At 40.8% G+C, this 20,239-nt stretch overlaps 1 protein-coding gene across 1 annotated transcript in view; it reads right to left on the bottom strand.

Annotated features, from left to right (window-relative positions):
- lzts2a (leucine zipper, putative tumor suppressor 2a) overlaps nt 1-20,239 on the bottom strand; it is a 52,482-nt gene that overhangs the window by 24,896 nt on the left and 7,347 nt on the right. The window contains exon 2 of the mRNA XM_077614064.1: nt 8,195-8,310. The gene's annotated coding sequence lies outside the window, so the exon portion shown is untranslated. The remainder of the gene's footprint in view (nt 1-8,194; nt 8,311-20,239) is intronic.

Raw genomic sequence — 20,239 nt, 5'->3', positions numbered from 1 at the left:
AAGTTCTAATGGCTTGGACGTCTATGAGTCACAAACAAATTTAAATTCACAACGTAAAAGATGAAAAGAGCCACACGATTGGACATCTATCAACGTCGATGGCAGTGAAAAAGTTAAGGTGAGGAACTTCATAGAAGCGAGGGATGGCGGGACGTTGAACCCACGTGGGATCAATTACATAATGTTTGATCACGTGTGCAAAGAGAAGCCAGGGTGTTCGTTAGTGAGTTCTACATCGACAGGAAAAAAAGGGTCATTTGTATGGAAATGTAATGGAGCATTTGATTCAAATTTGGCCTCAAATTGATGTACTATCTCACTGCTGACTGCCACGATTCATCGACTTGTCAAAAACTTTTCGATTATGAAATGAAATCGACAACAATTTTCATAGTCAATTAATTAATTGTTTAGTCCTGGGCTCAAATTCAGGTCATGCCCATCTGTGTGGAGTTTGCATCTTCTCCCCGGGCCTGTGTGGGTTTCCTCCGTGTACTCCGGTTTCCTCCCACATTCCAAAAACATGCATGGTAGGCTGATTGGACACTCTAAATTGCCTCTAGGTATGGCTGTGAGTGTGCATGGTTGTCGTCTCCTTGTGCCCTGCGATTGGCTGGCCACCAATTCAGGGGGTCCCCCGACTCTGGCCCTGAGACAGCTGGGATTGGCTCCAGCAATATTTTGTTGCTTGTAGCCCTTAATCCATTCGCTGGCATTGACAGTTATAGACGTCGAATCCGTTTAAACTGGGGAGGCTGTCTTAAAGTAAACATGTTTCAATGCCATTGACGGTGATACATGTCCAATCCAATCTTACTGGGGGGTGTGAGCGTATGTTTGCTCCAGTCAAAATGGATTAGCTGTCCTATGGCATCAATCGCAGCCAACAAGTTAATATTTGAAAATAAAAATTAATCCATACAGTTTAAAAAAAAAAGATCTTTTTTTCCTGATAATGACATCATTGGGGCTAATTTCCAATTATGTGATTGGATTGGTGACATAGTTAACAAACAAAAGCGAAAAAACTCAGGTTGCCCTGTGCATCTTTTCATTATTTTGAAAGCAGTCCTTGGAGAAAAAAAGGTTTGGAGACAGTGACCTCAAAATTGTCCAAATTGAGTTTTTTAACTTAATAATAAAATATTTTTTCATTAAGTTACTTAAAAAATGAATAAAAATATTTAAAGGCTATCTTTATTAATTTATGAATTATAAACATTTTAATGTTTCAAATTTAGAGAGATTGTTGACTTCACAATTGTCCAAACCCTCTCTGAGAGTAATCTCATCTCATTTTCTGAACCGCTTTATCCTCACTAGGCGCGCGGGGGGTGCTGGAGCCTATCCCAGCTAACTTTGGGCCAGAGACGGCACCCTGAATTGGTGGCCAGCCAATCGCAGGGCACAAGGAGACAAAGAACCACTCACGCTCACACTCATACCTAGGGGCAATTTAAAGTGTCCAATCAGCCTACCATGCATGTCTTTGGAATGTGGGAGGAAACCGGAGTACCCAGAGGCCGGGGAGAACATGCAAACTCCACACAGGTGGACTGACCTGGATTTGAACCCAGGCCTCCCACAGTGAGGCCGACGCGCTAACCACTCATCCGCTGGGCCATTCTGTTATATATATATATATTTTTAATACATTGAATTTAAAACTAATGGTGTAGAGCAGTGGTTCGGTGAATGCGCATATTAAACTGATGGGGTTAAGAACCACTGGTGTAGAGGTTCACTCGCCTGACTTCGGTGAGGTCAAGCGAGGGATCGATTCCCGCTTGGTGATGGTGTGATTGGGGATGCGATTGGTTGTCTGTCTTTCTGTGTGCCTTATGGCTGACTGGCGACCAGTCTGGTGTGTACTCAGAGTTTTGCCCGAAGTAGATAGGCTCCGGCATCCTCCGCAACCCTTACGAGGAGGATGCGCGTTATGCAAGATGAATGAATTGGGGGAAATGCAAACTATCTATTATTAATTTCCAAAAAACTAAGTCTTTGTATTTTCTGGATGAAAGTAGACCTATTAAGCAGACTTTGCCTTTGTCAGAAATCAGAAAATTGTAAACATCTGTTTGGGAAAAGAATAATGTTATCACTGTAATAGTAAATAACATGATTTCTTTTAGAACTGATCAATTGGTGATTGATCAACTACCAAAACAATCCTTTGTGTCTGCCCTACTACTGAGACGACTCCACCAGATCTTTCCACGTCAGTGCGTGGAGAAAAGAAGCAGACCTAGAAGCTTTTTGCAACTTGATCCACCGTTGGGATGCTGAAATGAGCTTGACTCCTGCTAATGCACGTGATTAATGCACCAACTGTTTCAGCGTCAGGCTATTTACAGATCGCACTTTGCGTGCCAAAGTGAACAACCAGTAAGAGCTGAGTAATGCTGGACAAGAGCAGACTAGTGTGTGTGCGCACACTTTTTCCTCTGCAACTTCTTACTTAAACTTTACATGTGCACCCCCACACCTACTCCCGAGTCCCTTGGTGGTCAACAAGTGAGAAAGAAAAGTTCACTTTAGCTAACCCCCTCTGCACTTTGCCACCATTAACACTGGCCATCTCACCACACGAAGAGTAACACAAAAAAGCTTTTGAGCTTCTCACAAGTGTGTTTGTGCGTGTGTGTGTGTTTGAGAGTCAGCACAAGTTTCATTTTCAAAATGTAGACGTGTAAAAACAGACGAATTTAGGTTAAAAATATGAATAAAGATCTGTCAGGACTACATTTGATGACTCAAAATCCCCAGGTAACTTTTGCATTTTTTTGAGCAACTTTCTGGCATAAACAGCATTAAAGGGCAGACAAATTGACCTAAATATAGAAAACAGTCTTTGGTTTTGTAAACTTGAATATCAAGATTCAAGAATCTATTTTAGTCGGTCATTAATTTGATAATGGATTTTTTGCTCGCAATACAACTTGTTTTAAACTGATTATGTCACTCAATAGGTACACGCCTGAAAGCACACATGCAACACTGCAATTTGTTCCTTCGTGTTCTCTTTTTGATACATTGAATTTTTTTATAGCCATACATATTAGCAATTTAGTATATGACATCTTACTTACAGTTGTGGTCAAAAGTTTACATACACTTGTGTAGAACATAATGTCATAGCTCTCTTGAGTTTGCAGTTATTTCTACAACTCAGATTTTTCTCTGATAGTGATTTGAACAGATACTTCTTTGTCACAAAAACATTCATGAAGTTTGGTTCTTTTATGACTTTATTATGGGTGAACAGAAAAAAAAAAGTGATCAAATCTGCTGGGTCTAAAATATAAATACAGCAGCGCTAATATTTGGTAACATGTCCCTTGGCCATTTTCACTTCAATTAGGCGCTTTTGGTAGCCATCCACAAGCTTCTGGCAAGCTTCTGGTTGAATCTTTGACCACTCCTCTTGACAGAATTGGTGCAGTTCAGTTAAATTTGATGGCTTTCAGACATGGACTTGTTTCTTCAGCATTGTCCACAAGTTCTCAATGGGGTTTAAGTCAGGACTTTGGGAAGGCCATTCGAAAACCTTAATTCTAGCCTGATTTAGCCATTCCATTACCACTTTTGATGTGTTTGGGGTCATTGTCCTGTTGGAACACCCAACTGCGCCCAAGAACCAATCTTTGGGCTGAAGACTTTAGGTTATCTTGAAGAATTTGAAGGTAATCCTCCTTCATTATCCCATTTACTCTCTGTAAAGCACCAGTTCAATTGGCAGCAAAACAGCCCGACAGCAGAATACTACCACCACCGTACTTGACAGTAGGCATGGTGTACTTGGGGTTAAAGGCCTCACCTTTTCTCCTCCAAACATATTGCTGGGCATTGTGGCCAAACAGCTTCATTTTTGTTTTGTCTCACCACAGAACTTTCCTCCAGAAGGTCTTATCTTTGTCCATGTGATCAGCAGCAAACTTCAGTCGAGCCTTAAGGTGCCGCTTTTGGAGCAAGGGCTTCCTTCTTGCAAGGCAGCCTTTCAGTCCATGAAGATGCAAAACACGCTTGACTGTGGACACTGACACCTGTGTTTCAGCAGCTTCTAATTCTTGGCAGATCTGCTTTTTGGTGATTCTCGGTTGAATCTTCACCCTCCTGACCAATTTTCTCTCAGCAGCAGGTGATAGCTTGCGTTTTCTTCCTGATCATGGCAGTGACAAAACAGGGCCATGCACTTTATACTTACAAACAATTGTTTGCACTGTTGCTCTTGGGACCTGCAGCTGCTTTGAAATGGCTCCAAGTGACTTTCCTGACTTTTTCAAGTCAAGGATTCGCTTTTTCAGATCCATGCTGAGCTCCTTTTACTTTCCCATTGTAGCGATTGTGGGCGTTTGCATCCAATGAGCCCTATTTAAATGGCCTCAGAGAAGTCACCAGCTGTAGTCACTCATAATCACTCAAGAAGTTAAGAGGCCATGCTATGAAGCTCATTTCACTGACACAACTTTCTAAGTCACCAAAATTGCTAATTCGTGTTGCTCTATGTATATTTTTGACCCAGCAGATTTGATCACTTTTTCTGTTAACCCATAATAAAGTCATAAAAGAACCAAACTTCATGAATGTTTTTTGTGACAAAGAAGTATCTGTTCCAATCACTCCATCAGAGAAAAATCTGAGTTGTAGAAGTAACTGGAAACTCAAGAGAGCCATGACATTATGTTCTTCACAAGTGTATGTAAACTTTTGACCACAACTGTATATGCTGATTTTTGCTGAAGAAGCCCTGGAATACATCTTTTTTTTTTAAAAGCAGGTATAGTACAGATAAACATTAACAGCAAAATTGGATTGGTCGTCTCATTACAACTACCGTAATCCCTCAAATATCGCCATCAAGGTAGACCAGACATGGCCGCGATAATCGAAAAATCGCAAAATAGGGTCACCCCTATTATAACTACCTTTTTTTCCAATGCTGAGTCCTACTACCAAGCGGAAGACATGGGAGTGGCTTCCGCTTCCGAGTTTCAGTGTGGATTTTCACATTTTTATGAACTTAAAAAAATATATAAGAATGATTAATAGCAGAAGTGAATTCGCGATAAGTGAGGTCGCGATAATTGAGGGAGGACTGTACATACACAAAAAAGGGCATAGGTAGAGTTATGAGAAAGAACTGCATCGATCCAAGCAGAGCCAATCTTTCCGGTTTTGGGAGGGACAGGGTCAGCTGGGCCAGGACAAGAAGAAACAAGGAAGCCTGTCATGGAGAAATGCTGCAAGGAGGGTAGGAAGACAGCTGGTGCTACGGTGTTGTTGTGCGTGCACAATTATCTGAGCCCACATCTCACAAATACTACCCCCCCTCAGACATGATAAGGTCAGGCCGCAGCGTCGCATGGCCCGCAGGAGGTTGAAAAACACAAACAAGCTTCACACTGCAGATAACGAGTCAGAGACACGTTGAAAGTCAGGTGCAGTGAGGTGAAAAGCGAATTTACAGAGGAAGGAAATGTGATTTGCTATCAGCCAGGTGCTCAGTTGTGAATTCGTGACCCCTCGAACTTGTAGTCACCCCTTTCTCCAAGTTCCATGCATAATTAAACCTGATCCCCTACACTGGCTTGTCAAAGATAGAGGTTTTGACTTTCATTTCCATATATACACGACTCCCAAAGTATTGCATTATTCGCCTTTAAAATCTGTAAATTATTTAATTTGTATATTAAATTGAGGACATTTCAAGCGAAACCAAAAATTTCATTTAACAATTTTAACCATCTGTAAAATAATGAATAAAGTAAAATATTGGGCAATATAGAAAAACAAAAAAATATTTGCTCACAGTATGAGCCATGTTATATCATTATAATGAGAATGTATAGTGACACTTGAGTTCTAGGGGGCCTTTGGTAAAAAAAAAGGTATTCATAGTTGTGTGTTTATTGTTTTTTAGTGCCTACTTTTTCCCCAATACAGTTGAGGCTAGATCTTGTGTTCTCGAGGGCAGCCATGAATAATCTGGTAATCGGCAGTGGATAGATTATCGCATTAAACCACAACTATTTCATTCTTTCATTCATCTTCAGTACCACGCAACCTCGTGAGGGTTACGGGCAATGTTCCCTCTAATTTTTTGTTTGTCTGGGCAGAAAGACAACCTCCCTGAGCAAACCGAGTACTGGTGTGAGCAACATCATCATTGCTCGCTATGGGCACACACCAGTATCACACCTGCCATAAGCAGGTGCATGTCTACTACACATAAATGATTTAGTAATAATAAAATGTAATGATTAATATCTATGAATGGGCGGCCCGTCGGATGAGTGGTTTGCGCGTCGGCCTCACAGCTAAAAATAATAATAATAATAATTTTAAAAAATGGGATTTTATTTTGTGCGCTCCATATGATTTGCTGTGTGCAGAGAAGACGAGAGTAGTGCGCAATTGCACACGCGCGCAGCTTAGAGGGAACATTGGTTACGGGTTTGCTGGAGCCTATCCTAGCTGACTTTGAGCCAAAGCCAGACTATACCCTAGACCAGTCGCTAGTCAGCTGTAGGGCACAGAGAGAGACACAAGACCATTCACACTCAAAATCATACCGCCACCAGGGGAATCGAAGTCAGGCGAGTGAACCACTACACCATCAGGAGGAACAACTTGGACACTAAGCTTCTGGTAACCTTCTATAGAGCCACTGTGGAGAGCATCCTGGCATACTGCATTACAGTGTGGTACGCTGGAAGCACGGCAGCAGACAAAAAGGCCATGCAGATAGTGATTAACACTGCCCAGAAGATCGTCGGCTGCTCTCTGCCCTCACTGGAAGATATTGCCAGCCCTCGTTACCTCAGCTCAACATTGTCGGGGGACCCATACCACCCTGGTCACAACCTGTTCCAGCTGCTGCCCTCTGGCAGACGCTACAGGTCTCACAAAGTACGGACAAATAGGCTTAAGGACAGTTTTTTTCCCACAGCCATCAGGACTCTGAACTTGCGGTAGCACGACACACAATCCCTTCTGTGTAATAACTTTGGGGTGCGGTAACATGAAGGACGTTGGGCGGTGATCTGCCTCCTGCTGGCTGACTGAAGGTAAGTGAGAAGACAGTGAGAGGTAAGTGATCCATTTTATTCTTTGTTGGCATCTGCGAGGCAAACTTTTTTGCAGTCGCCGGGATTTGGTTGCACTCGGGGGGGTGATGCGATGTATCCATCACGGCAGAGTGCCAACGAGTCTGAAATTATCACTTATTTGGGCCTTTTTCCGGGAAAGCGCACTTTGTGGAGAAGCACTACCAATTTCGTCATACGCAGCTGGGTATGATGACAATTAGGCTTTTGTCGAGTCAATGATGATGACAAAGCCTATGGCTGATTATTATTATCAGTTGACCTGACAACTATTTCGATAGCCATTTCAAGTAGCACTAATTAAATAACAAATAAGTTAAACAACTACACATCTTATTTACATATTTATTTAAATTTAAATATTTAGAAATAATGTTTTTTTAAATAAACGGACTGATCAAAATGAGATATTTACTGCTTTTGCTTTGGAAAATACAATATATTAAAGCATATTTTACTGTAATTTATATATGAGCCAATGAATCAACCAATGACAAAAACATTTACTCATTTGTCAACTACCCAAATCATTGTTTGTGGCACCCATTGTGTTCACCAACTTTATTAATTTTCATTCACTTTTTGCTTTATTTATGCACCGTATGTTGGTGTTGTGTGATGATTTATGATAAGGGTTTGCTGTTATATGGACTTCTAGTGGTCGTTATATATTATTGAATTTAGAAATACTATCAGCACTGTAGAATCGAGTACAATTTGCATTTAATATATAGCATGAATTGATTATATTTTAGGTACGCTAACGGGAATTTCTGATGATCCATACTAATTTACCATCGTCAAATTACCCTGTGCTAATATTTCTCATTAACAAACACTTTTTCCAAAGGAGGTTCCAATGGAACTAATGAACAATTTTAGTGCCAATGATGCTAAAACTCATCACCCAGCATCCAAATAGACGTTCTCATGAACCACCTTATTTACTGTAACTCACTGCCTGCCATTGATGGCAATTTACATCCAATTGTGCCGTTAATGGCATGAAACACACTCTTTCACTACTTGCCCTTCCAGTTTAAAATGGATTGGACGTCTATTGCTGTCAATTTGTGCTTCCTTACCTCAATTGGTTGTCCAGCTTACTCCTACTGGAGCTCCGATGGCGACGGGGCGACAGCAGACAGATTTCGTCCCTGGAGGGATCTCATTTCTGGGCCTCCACCGGCTGGCCTCTAGCCTGGAGACAAAAAACAAAGAGCAGAATTTTCTTTCAAGCGACACAGACATAGCTTCAGATGCATTGTAAGTATTATGTAAACTGAGTCTAGGTGAGTATTGGAGGCGGTAATACTGCCCCCGCCTGGCAACACTTGCGATTTACAAGAAGAGTTGACAATTCCAGAGATTTGTTATTATTTGTTATCTTAAAAGCACAAGTTTGTTGACAACATTGCCCACAAAAACATTTTGCTCTTCTGATTGCGAGATTTATTTTCTCCCCGACTCATTTCTTGTGCGGTTGATGAGGTAAGTGATCCGATATAAGTATTGATTTTGAGACTCGAGGTCAGGTTCGGCAGGTTGCCTTTTTTCAGGGAACAGGGAGTATGTTGCCAGCTGTCTTTTGTCAATATTTGGCAAAATGGACAGACACATTTTGATTCTGACATGACAAAGCGTCCAATGTCTGAGTTTATTGTTCACACACATTGCTCTGGACAGCAGCAATTTAGAGTTGCTTCAAATCATTTGAAAGTGTGTTTTGATGCATTTCAAGTGTGTGGAAGGAGCAAAAAAAATAATGAAATTTTTAATCCGTCTTGAATGATTTCCTGGGATTAACGGTACTGTCACGGTGTGTATTGTCATTGCAAATTGACAGATCACATTTTTAGGTCTTTTGGTTAATAGTTAAGCGGGATTGAACAATTTGGAGAAAAAAAGGACAATTTTTTTCTCTATTATTATCAAGAAGAACGTGATTTTTCTATTGCATTTCAATTGATAGCCTTAAAGAATCTACAAACTAGAGTGTACGCACACTAGTACTAATGTATTAAATAAATATATTAAAAAAAGTTAAAATGTCGACTTTATTTTTTTCAATGGGAGGATCATTTTCAGCAGATAATTTGGAAGCCACAGCTGTCTTCAGGTCATCATGATGATCGTGGAGCTAAAATGGCATGAAAATGACACTGACTGACTATTGTCATGCACATTTCCACCCCTTGCTTAATTGAGGAAATGTTCTCAAGGCTGATCATGTAAATTCGCAAAATCGCAAGCAATTACACTCATTCAATTGCCCAGCCATATGTTAAAGTGCTTTCAAATTTAATTTCCATGTATCAGTATGGTATCAAAGTGCCCCCAAAGAGTACAGATGGTTTGGGTCTTCCCTAAATGGGATCGACAGGATGACTTTCATGGTGAAATTAGCTTGACAGGAAGATTTATTGAGGCAAGGTATCACCTAAATATTCAATCAATTGCTGAAACCACCACACTGAATTGATTCTTAATCAATAAAATCCTAAATTAACCCGTAACTTTGTCACCCTCTCTCCATGAGGATATGATGTGAACCCCCACGGGTACAGATTACAGCAATTAATCCTAGTGTTAGATAGATTACAAGGCTGTGGCACCATATGTGCTCACAGCGGTCAGCGCACTTAACATTAACGTCCGAAAAACTCGGTTATCAATGTTATCGCTGGCCTTGTGGCGCCTGCGTTCACGGTCACACATTGAAGCGTATCGTAAGCTTTTACTGTGCTCGTCCTCTAGGAGAATTATGCCAGGCTATCCCAGCAGTGGAGGGTTGAAGGAGAAAGCAGGAGCTGTCAATCAAAAAAACTGGCTGAAACTGTGCCAAAGACACGGAGCGATCATTACCTCGTCGAAGGAGGTGGCATATTTATTTCAAGGTCTTGGAAAGGTGTGCAAACTACCCTGGGGGCTTTTACAGTTCATCAGACACCATTTTTTTGTAGTCATGTCCAACGTGTATATGTACACAGATGTGTTATTTGTGCATTGACACTTACATAAATAGAGCAGGGCGGCCCAGCGACTGAGTGGTTAGCGCGTTGGCCTCACAGTAGGGGTCCTGGGTTCAAATCCAGGTCGGTCCACCTGTGTGGAGTTTGCATGGTCTCCTGTGTGGGTTTTCTCCAGGTACTCCGGTTTACTCCCACATTCCAAAGACATGCCTGGTAGACTGATTGGACACTAAATTGCCACTAGGTATAAGTGTGAGCGTGAATGATTGTCCATCAGCTTGTGCCCTGCCCTGCGATTGGCTGACCACCAATTCAGGGTGTCCCCTGCCTCTGGCCCGAAGAGAGCTGGGATAGGCTCCAGCACCCCCAGCAACCCTAGTGAGGATAAAGCGGTTCGTAAAATGAGATGAGATAAATAGAGCACGATGTGTCTAATTGGCAATTACTGCCACGCAATCAACTACATTTGACAGGATCCGTTAATCGACAAAGAAGCCTATAGGTCACCTGTGTCAAAGTGGCGGCCCAGGGGGCAAATCTGGCCCACCGCATCATTTTGTGTGGCCCGGGAAAGTAAATCATGAGTGCTGACTTTCTGTTTTAGGATCAAATTAAAATGAAGAGTATAGATGTATATTAAATTTCCTGATTTTCCCCCTTTTAAATCAATAATTGTAATTTATTAATCATTTTTTTCTGTGTTTTTAGTTTAAAAATCATTTTGTAAAATCTAAAAATATTTAAAAAAGCTAAAATAAACATTGTTTTAGATCTATAAAAAACTGAATATTCAGGGCTTTTAATCCAGTTCTTTTAATCGATTTATTTAAAAAAATCTAAATATTATATCTAAAATGGTCCAGCCCACATGAAATCGAGTTGACGTTATCGCGGCCCGCAAACCAACCCGAGTCTGACACCCCTGCTATAGGTAGTCGAAACCAGATCTTTGGCTGTCCTATTTCTTCAACGACATTAACACCAATCACCAAATAAATTCCGAGGTTGCTTGTCAAAAGAAAACAAATGGAAAAAAAGGGCAAAGCTTCTTTGTTGTCATAATTTGTCCCATGTGATGCTTGGCCCACTTTTCGAGCCCGCTCACATTGTGTAAGCACGCGTGCATAAAACATGGTTTGCTGCTTCAATTTCTGACTTTTATTCGTCAAGGATTAGGTAGCAGACAGAGCCCGAGTCATCAGAAGACGCAAAGTAGAAGAGAGAACGCAACTGTGGTCCTTTGAACGAGAGCGAACGAGCATGGGGCTGAGAGTCAGCGAGTGAGCAGAGAACAAGCTTTAATCACTGACCTCCAAACTTACAAGACCAGACAAACGGCTGTGATTAATGAGAGCCATTCGTCTTGGCGCTAAAGAAAAGATGTGTGGGAAGTGCAGTTGGCGAGCGTCGTGCCGACAGATCCATCTGCGGGTTATATTTCACTACAGTCTTGTTAGTGCTGGATTTCACCTTTGAACGATAAATGGAGTTAGCCTTGGTGGGATTTCACCTTGCGCCAATAGAAGACAAAATTCAGGCGACATCAATTGCCAAATGGCAGTATGATTTTCCGATCTAATTTGGTATGATTATGCATTACAGTGGTACCTCGACATACGATTTTAATCCGTTCCGGGACTGAGATCGTATGTCGAGCTTTTCGTAACTCGAGCGGACGTTTCCCATTGAAATGAACTAAAAACAAATTAATTTGTTCCAACCCTCTGAAAAAACACTAAACTCGCAACGCACTCGTTACGAAACAAACACATTTAAATTAACTTGGATTAATATATACAGACACTCAAACATACGTTTAATGTAACTTTACACAAAACTGAATTGTGGCCACCTGGCTTGGTCGCATCTCGAAATTTCGATCGTATCTAGGGCGAATTATTCGATCGAAATTTTCATCATACCTCGAGCATGTCGTAGGTAGAGCTGATCGTAGGTCGAGGTACTACTGTATATACTTTGTATTTTGTACGATTATGATAGTGGTCCAGGACAGACAGCCTTTCAAATGCTTTGTTGAAATGGTAAGGGAATAAATAAGCAATAAGGGTTGTCATATGTCAACACTCACTGTCAGAGATTTTTACTGTACCGCCGATCTTCACTAGTTTCACCTTTGAATTGTTTGCCAGCCATTCACGTGTGGCTGAACGAATTATTAATATCGCAGATGATTTGGTGAGTTGTCTATGCTGAATGGCCAGTTTATTTGCTACTTAGTACCTAGTTGGATCCCTTTTTTTGCCTTCAGAATTGCATTAATCCTTCATGGAATGGATTCAATTAGATACAGGAATCATTTTTCAAAGAATTTAACCCATAGTGACATGATAGCAGCAGTTTCAGATTTGTCGGATGCACATGGTTTGTGTGAGTCTCCGGTTCCACTGATCTGTTGGATTGAGATCTGGTGACAGTGGAGGTCGTTTGAGTACAGTAGACTGTCATTTTCAAGAAACCTGTCCAAGATAAATATCCAGCCGCAGTCGCAGCTCATCAGACCAGGCAAACTTATTTCAATCTTCTGTTGTCCAATTTAGGAGAACGGAATGTAGCCTCAGTTTTCTGTCTTTAACTGACTGTTAACTGACAAGCATCCACGTTTAGTTCATTCAGAGATGCTCTTCTGTTTACCTAGGTTATAAAGTGTAATTATTTGAGTTACATTTGCCTTACTGTCAGTTGGGTATTCTCTGCTAAAATTTGGCATCAAAAGCCACTCACTGGTTGTTTTCTCTTTTTTGGACCTAGAGGTTGGTTGTGCATGAGAATTTCAATATATTAGCAGTTTTTGAAATACTCAAACCAGCCCATCTGTCATCAACAATTATGCCAAGTTCAAAGTCACTGAAATTATGTTTTTTCCCCATTCCGATACTTGGTTTGAGCAGCATCAGATTGTTTTGACCATGCATACGTGCCAAAATGGAGAGTTTCTGCCAACAGATCTCTATTTAGCCTCTTGTGCTCCATTTTTCTATTGTTACTTTAAAGTGTGTATGTTATTGGTTTCTGACAGGATAATAAATTGGGCTTCCAAAAATGCAACTCATACTCCAGTGCGACTTATTTATATATTTTGCACTTCATTTTGTATTCTTTGGCTGGAGCAACATATAGTCTGGAAAAATACAGTACTTAAGACACCACCTGTGTCCCATGCTAAATTAAATACTTAACATACAATATTATGCAATTTGTATATATTGAAAACAATTCAAAAATAAACATTCTTACAAAGTATTTTAAAAAAAACCTTCATTGACTCCTATTCAGAAACTATTAAATAACCCCCTGGCCATTGTTGACATTCTCCAACCTCCAAGTCATATTTAGTTGGGGTGGCCAGATTAGAAGACATAAAGACTCTGTTTTCATGGGCAAATATAAAGTGAGACTGTGAAAATTCCCTCTTGAAAAGCAAATGATGTTGCATGTCAGACGGCAGATGACTAATGAGGGTCTTCAGTAGGAAATCTGCCTTACATCGGTGGGCGGCACAGATCAAAAGGTGACCGCTAGGGAGAAATACAACGTTAGCTGCAACAAAGTCGGTCGGAATGTTTTCATTAACGATTTTTCTCTGTCAAAAGCTTCGCCTTCACCTTTCGGTGTCCCCGAGGCAGCGGCTCTTTCATTCGCTTGTCGTCTTAGCTCTTCAGTATTCACTGTCTGGAGCCCCCATCCCCTCCTTTCCAAATGCTTTCCTACGACTACACGCCTCCACTCAAAAGGCAAATGAGAAGGACAGATGAAGTTGCCATGGGGCTGCTGAAAACACTCAAACTGGAGCATCTGTCAGCATCTGTCTCCACTGGCCTCAAGGCGCTTTCAGCAGACACAACTTTAAATGGTTCAGCAGAGGCTACATATGACTAGTCACGTTTCCCAATGATTGCCAATCAGGCACGTGTCAATGGCATCGCCCAAACACATGGGAAAAAAATTATCCTTGCTGCCTCGGAAAGAGCAATGTGCCACGAGCTGGGATGAAAACCAGAAAGTCTTGCACGTGTCCATGTTGCACTAGTGAATGACATTTTGTCCCCCAATTTACTTGAAGTGTGCTATTGGAGCACACAAGAGGTGTCTGTGCAGGAGCCCCACAATAACTCAACAACTTAAACAGTAGTGGGACAGTTCTCACACCGTTAAATGGGCAGTTTGAATGCTTCTCTTGTGTAGCCCACTATACTGTATACTGATTCATTGCTTTTTTATGTCCCGAACTTGTACAGTAGTGTTTCTGAATTATTTTCCATGACACCACATAGGAAGTTGAAACTATTTTGAGCTTCCTCAAGCTTTGACCAACTGTTATTGAATCAGTTGTTCATGCAACTTTTATAAGTACAGTATTGGTAGCACACATTGTTATGTACTACCAATTTCTTTCCTTGTCTGCCACTGAAGTAACAGTGAAGCTAAGTACATAAAGGCGCACCCACTTTGCGGCTTCAGTACATTGCGTTTTTTTATATCAAGTATAAAAAAAAAAGTTCATAAAAATGTCTAAATTCACGCTGAAACTCACAAGAAGACAGGAGATGAAAAATGGCGGAAGTCAGGGCACTGCTTCTTCTTCTGCGCTGAAATGGGTGGCACTCAGCGCAGAAGAAGAAGCGATATTTCACAGTCAGAAGACTGACGCGCCAAATAAACAGCCAAGAAGGACGTCTTTTCTCTGGATTACATTTCGCATCGCACACAGAAAGACTATGCTGTTACCAGCATTCTTTGGATTTTGAAAAAAGTGAGAAAATAATAACGAGAATGAATAAATAAATATTTTCATGTAGTCCAGATGTGTCCAAACTTTTCCATAAAGGATCGCAGTGGGTGCAGGTTTTTGTTCCAACGGATGGAGTTTAACCAATGAGTTTTCTGCTGAAACAAGCAACACCAAACTCCAATCAATTGATTGCACTGCTAAGACATCAGAATGGTGGAAATAAACATGAAATTATTTTCATCAGTTGTAATGAGAACTTGCTCTGACTGCAGCCCTACAAGACCGGTTTGGACACTCTTGATGGAGTACAGGTTGGCCATTTAAAAAATATATGCAGTCACAACAAAGCGCTAATAGATACTTTTAAAATGTTTTTTCAAGTTTAAAAGTTAATCATTAACATTTTTAAACACTTTAGATTGTTTAAAACACTGATTGTTGACTAGAAAGTCTAGAAAACCAAATGGGGATGATTATATGCTATATTTTTTTCATGACAGACGAAAAAACAACAGAACAAATTACAGTTATGCAACTATCAAACAGTGTGAGCCAGGCTCATTAATCACATGGCTCCAGTTGAAAAACCAAGATTCACCAGCTAATTTTCAACTCAAAAGGTCATATCCAAAGAGACATACTACCGCCCTCTATAGTGCTATTCATTACAGTCATTTACAAACCGTTATTTCCCAGACAAGATATACTAGCCGTTCTTCCACACCCTTTCAATCATTTCAAAACGTACTGAAAAAATATCTTCATCGGTGAAGATGAACAAAGTGCTTTTTCCTGCACATTTTCCATTGCGTGTACACAATGTGTGGGTTCTTTTCACTCACAGTTAAGTGGCAAAGGTCAGAAAGGCATTTTGCCCCCTTGCAGTCATTGCATGTGTGTGCGTGTATGTACGTAAAAAGCTAATGGCGACTGACACGACAACTGACATGGATGCTGAGCTGTGCTGCGCTAGACCAGGCGGTATAACCCAGTAGGGGGATAAACTATAAATAGACTATCTCATCCAGACCCAAAACTCCCCCCATCCCTTTTTCTTCTTTATTGCATCTTTTTCCTTGTGCTTCTGAAGCAAAAGTGTTGCCGATTTTATTCTTTTTTTATGGGTTTAAGATCCACTTCATTCCCATACAAACATAACCTCGTTCCAGAAGTGGTTTCGTAACATGATTTTTAGTAGTCACATTTGATTCATTCCAAGGCCCCAAATACTATATTCTAAACCCTTTAAAAATGATAAAAGAGGAGAGTGCGGTTGAGTACAGAGATTTAAAGTCTTTACAATGTTTTAATATATTGACTATATTTAGATATTAATACATTACAGTCTTTTCATATGCTTATAACTGTAGTATTTGATAAATATATGTCATGATAATTGTACTCGTGTACTAGTATTTTAGTATTAATGGGGGTGATCCTACTTTGCGGTTTTTCGATTATCAGCCATGTCTGGTCTACATTATCCGCGATATTCAAGGGATTACCATATTTTTTGGTGTGTAACATTTTGCTATGTAACTCTGTGAGTGACAGGTGTCCAGCCAACCTTTTCCAAGATGGCGCCATCACGCGGAAGCCAGTGGCAGTAGCTCTGTCCATTCTTATGTTTTTGGTGTTTTACAGCCCTTCTATCTTTTTTTAAATTACATTTTAATATTTCTTAATACATTCCTCTTTAGTTTACTTTGTACTTTATACTTTTTACTGTAATGTTTTTACAACTTTCTTTGTTCTGTGAGCCTGGCTTCTTTCGGCTACTTCTTTTTTGGAACCATTCAGCCATGCCTACGCTGTCAGACACATGGGACTAGCTGTTACAATACGCAGCAGAAAAGAGCAACACCTCGGTGCCGCCGGAGATTCGGAGCTGGACAAAAGTGCTGGGAGAAGAGGCAACGCTTCTGACCAACCATTCCATCATGGGATAAGATGGAAGAGCTGTCGGGCTTGCCAGCAACGGAGCCGAGGGGCTGTACTCTGCTACTGTTGTCTTCAGCTCCAGACTACTGAGGAACTGTGCGGATAAGCTTGGAAGAGTGACTCTGCATATTTTCTACCTTGGTCCCAGTCTGCAGAAGTTCCCCATCTTGTGGAAGACTTCCTGTGTGTGGTTCCAGTTTTTGTCCATCTTTACGTCTTTTTGAGTCTGTAGCCGTTTTAGCTACCGCAACCAAGATGCCGCTGTTCAAGTGGAAGCCAGCGGCGGTAGCTCCGTCCACTCCTGCTCGTTTTGTGTTTTTGCTGCTTTTCTGTCTTAATGATTTGATGTGGTGATTCTCAATGATCCCATTTACTTTGATTTGCTTTGTACTCTGTGCTTTTGCTTTGTTGTTCTGTCTAATCACCCTCTTGCTACTGCTACAACTAAATTTCCCGAATACGGGATGAATAAAGTTATCCAATCCAATCCAATCATAGGATACGATGCAATTACGCTACGCAGCCAATCACTGCATTGACAGTACACCAATGCTATTCCAGCTAAAGTGAATGTGACACGTCCACTCCCCAAACCAAAGGACTGCGCTTCTTTTACGTTGGAATGGCTGTCGGAGTATGTGCAAATAGAAGAACAAGCGGTGAAAGTGGAAGCTTTTTCATGTGAGAAAGGTCTGTTCTGTAAAACATGCAGCAAATCTAAAGTTGTAAGCGAGTTTACCGATGGGAAAATATGGACAAAATGGAAGCTTCACTACTTCAAGTGACACATGCAGCAGAAAAGTCGTTTGAATGAAAATGAGACGTGAGAAGGACAGACATGAAAAATAAGGTTATATTGAAGTCAGATGTGTTCATATTCTAGAGACGTTTAATACGATGAAACCTTGCTGCTTTACAGCATTTGTAAACAATGCAAAACATAGAAAAATATACAACGGACACGCTGTCTAAGTTCGCTTCTTGCACCAAATGTAAAGCTCACAGTTGACAAATGAGCACACACTTGAACATTTCAAAATAAGAGCTAAGAACTCTCATATTTTTCACATTCTTCACTAAAACAGTTTTCAATAGTGTTTTATTTAAAAATTACAATTTATTCCATTTGAATGGGTCGTTTATTTTAAAATACTGTCAATGAGTGGTTAATTTTTTTTTTTAAATTGACAATATTATGGCATATGAGCAATCATTTACGAGACAATTTTTCCCTAAATTTGTTCTTGCGACAGGACTGATTAGACGCGATAGAGGTTGGTTAAGACTGCAGTCGACTGACAACCAGGCCAACAGCAACCTTGTGGTCTTGGGAGAAGGAGGGGGGAGAGGTGGGCTAGTTAAAGAGGGGAGATTGGATGGGGTGAGTGTTATGTAAGTGATGCTAATCCCTTCCCAACCTCGTGCAGAAAATGAGACAACACGGCACTGCCCTCATTTCATGAGCTGCCCTCTTCCTCTCGTTCTTCTTCACCTCCATCAGGTTGATGTATGACTGTTTCTCGCAGAGCTGAACGATGCTCCTCTGAGCAAAACGGTATGGATATAGAAATTTTATACCATCGTGTAACAGGCAGTTTCACCATTAGGATGTTCTGTGCAGCATTTCCATGTTGTAAAGATACAGTAAGAATGACTACAATTGAACCTCACACAGACCTATGCATCACAAGACAAAAAAAAAACGGTCGCCAGGTTTAAAATGGCCGTGGGTATTTCTCTTTAAAAAGGTGCTGGGGGTCATATTCAAGGTTGGGTAATTTTCTAAATGAGATTACTTTGAACCATGAGTTTATCGTGGTGAATATGATGCTGACCCTGTTTCAGTGGTGCTTTGGAAGGTTGCTTATTGGCTCCTCCCAAAAGAAATTTTGAGTTTTTCCTTGCCCTTTTATGGGCTTAGATCGGGGAATGATCCTTTGAAGGCCATTGAGACTTTTGGGATTGAGGGCAAAGCAAATGACATGATAAGAAATTCTAAGTACAAAGTATTTTGACATCAAAGGAGAGTGGCCCCTGGAACCAAGGACGCCCCTTAAGCCACCGCAAACTAGCCAATCCCCCAACTCAGACAGGACGCTCCAGTAAACTTTGACCTAGTTCTGTCTGGTGGACAGTGGGCGAGTGGGGGTACGAGGAAAAAACCCTGAACACAGCGAGGGTCCCTCTATCCCTGCCCGATATGATAGGAATATCAAAGGTCTATGAGGACAATGCATCTTTTCAATGACAAATGCCAGAGGGGGAGCTTGAGGACTCCAGCAAGAAAACCACATTGTTGTACAGTTCATTGAAAATCCAGCCACCAAACACACACAGCGCATCCTGCTGCGGACTTGATTTCACTTTTCTGCTGATCACACACAAAACAAACCCCCCGTCCTCCATTTTTTTTTATCCATGCTGCCCCTGCCGTTTCCAAGAAATTCCTCTCAGCAGACAGATACAATCCTTCGGAGCCAATTCTCTGCGGGGTAATGATATTACCAAGTAGAATCGCTCTGAGAAACCAGAGAATGAACTCATCAAAATGTATAAGTGGTGCCAAAATAACCGATCGATATGGTCCCACAATTTTTCTCCAGTTTTTCAGGGTAACCAGCACACACCCTCATTGTGTCCATTGTCAAAGTGAAGTTTTAGTCTCCCACTTCTGGTATAAATAAAGAGAATAAAAACAGGCGCTAGAGGAATATGTCCAAAAGGGCGTTTTAATAAGTGTGGGAGTGGTACAACTGTTTGTAAACTTAATTCTTCAGGGTTTTTTCCACTTTGCAAGTCAGCTGTTCCCACTTCAGCCAGTCAACCCCACCTCCATTTTCCAACCAACCCCCCTATTTAAGAATGTGCTGTTGATTCATTCAATGACTGTTCGATACTAGCTATTCAAAGGATTCGTTTCGAGTTCCCAACCCTGTTCCCCCCAGGTTTTGGGGGAATCTTCTCAGTCTTCAAAAGGCTGGATCACTGCCTAAACACAGTAATCCCTCGAATATTGCGGTCAATGTAAACCAAACATGGCCGCGATAATCGAAAAATCGCAAAGTAGGGTAACCCCTATTTTAACTTTTTTTCTACAGTGCCGAGTTCCAGTAGCAAGAGTGGCTTCCACTTACGAGTTTCAGCGTGGATTTTCACATTTTTATTAACTTGATTTTTTTTTTTAAATAACTAACACAGTGGGACCTTGAGATACGAGCTTAATGCGTTCCGGGACCGAGCTCGTATGTCGATTTACTCGTAACTCAAATGAACGTTTCCCATAGAAATGAACTAAAAACAAATTAATTCGTTCCAACCCTCTGAAAAAAACACCAAAAACAGGATATTGGATTAAACATTTTTTATTTGTTCTAATTCGCCATCTGTTAACAAAGTAACAAATAACTAGTGGTTTAATAGTACTAAAATATGTTTAATAGTACTAAAATTAGAAGGATTTCGCGGAG

Source organism: Stigmatopora argus, chromosome 11 (genome assembly GCF_051989625.1).
Source record: "Stigmatopora argus isolate UIUO_Sarg chromosome 11, RoL_Sarg_1.0, whole genome shotgun sequence".
Lineage (NCBI taxonomy): Eukaryota > Metazoa > Chordata > Actinopteri > Syngnathiformes > Syngnathidae > Stigmatopora > Stigmatopora argus.
Note: the sequence above shows the minus strand (reverse complement) of the source record. Positions and strands in the feature narration are given on the sequence as shown.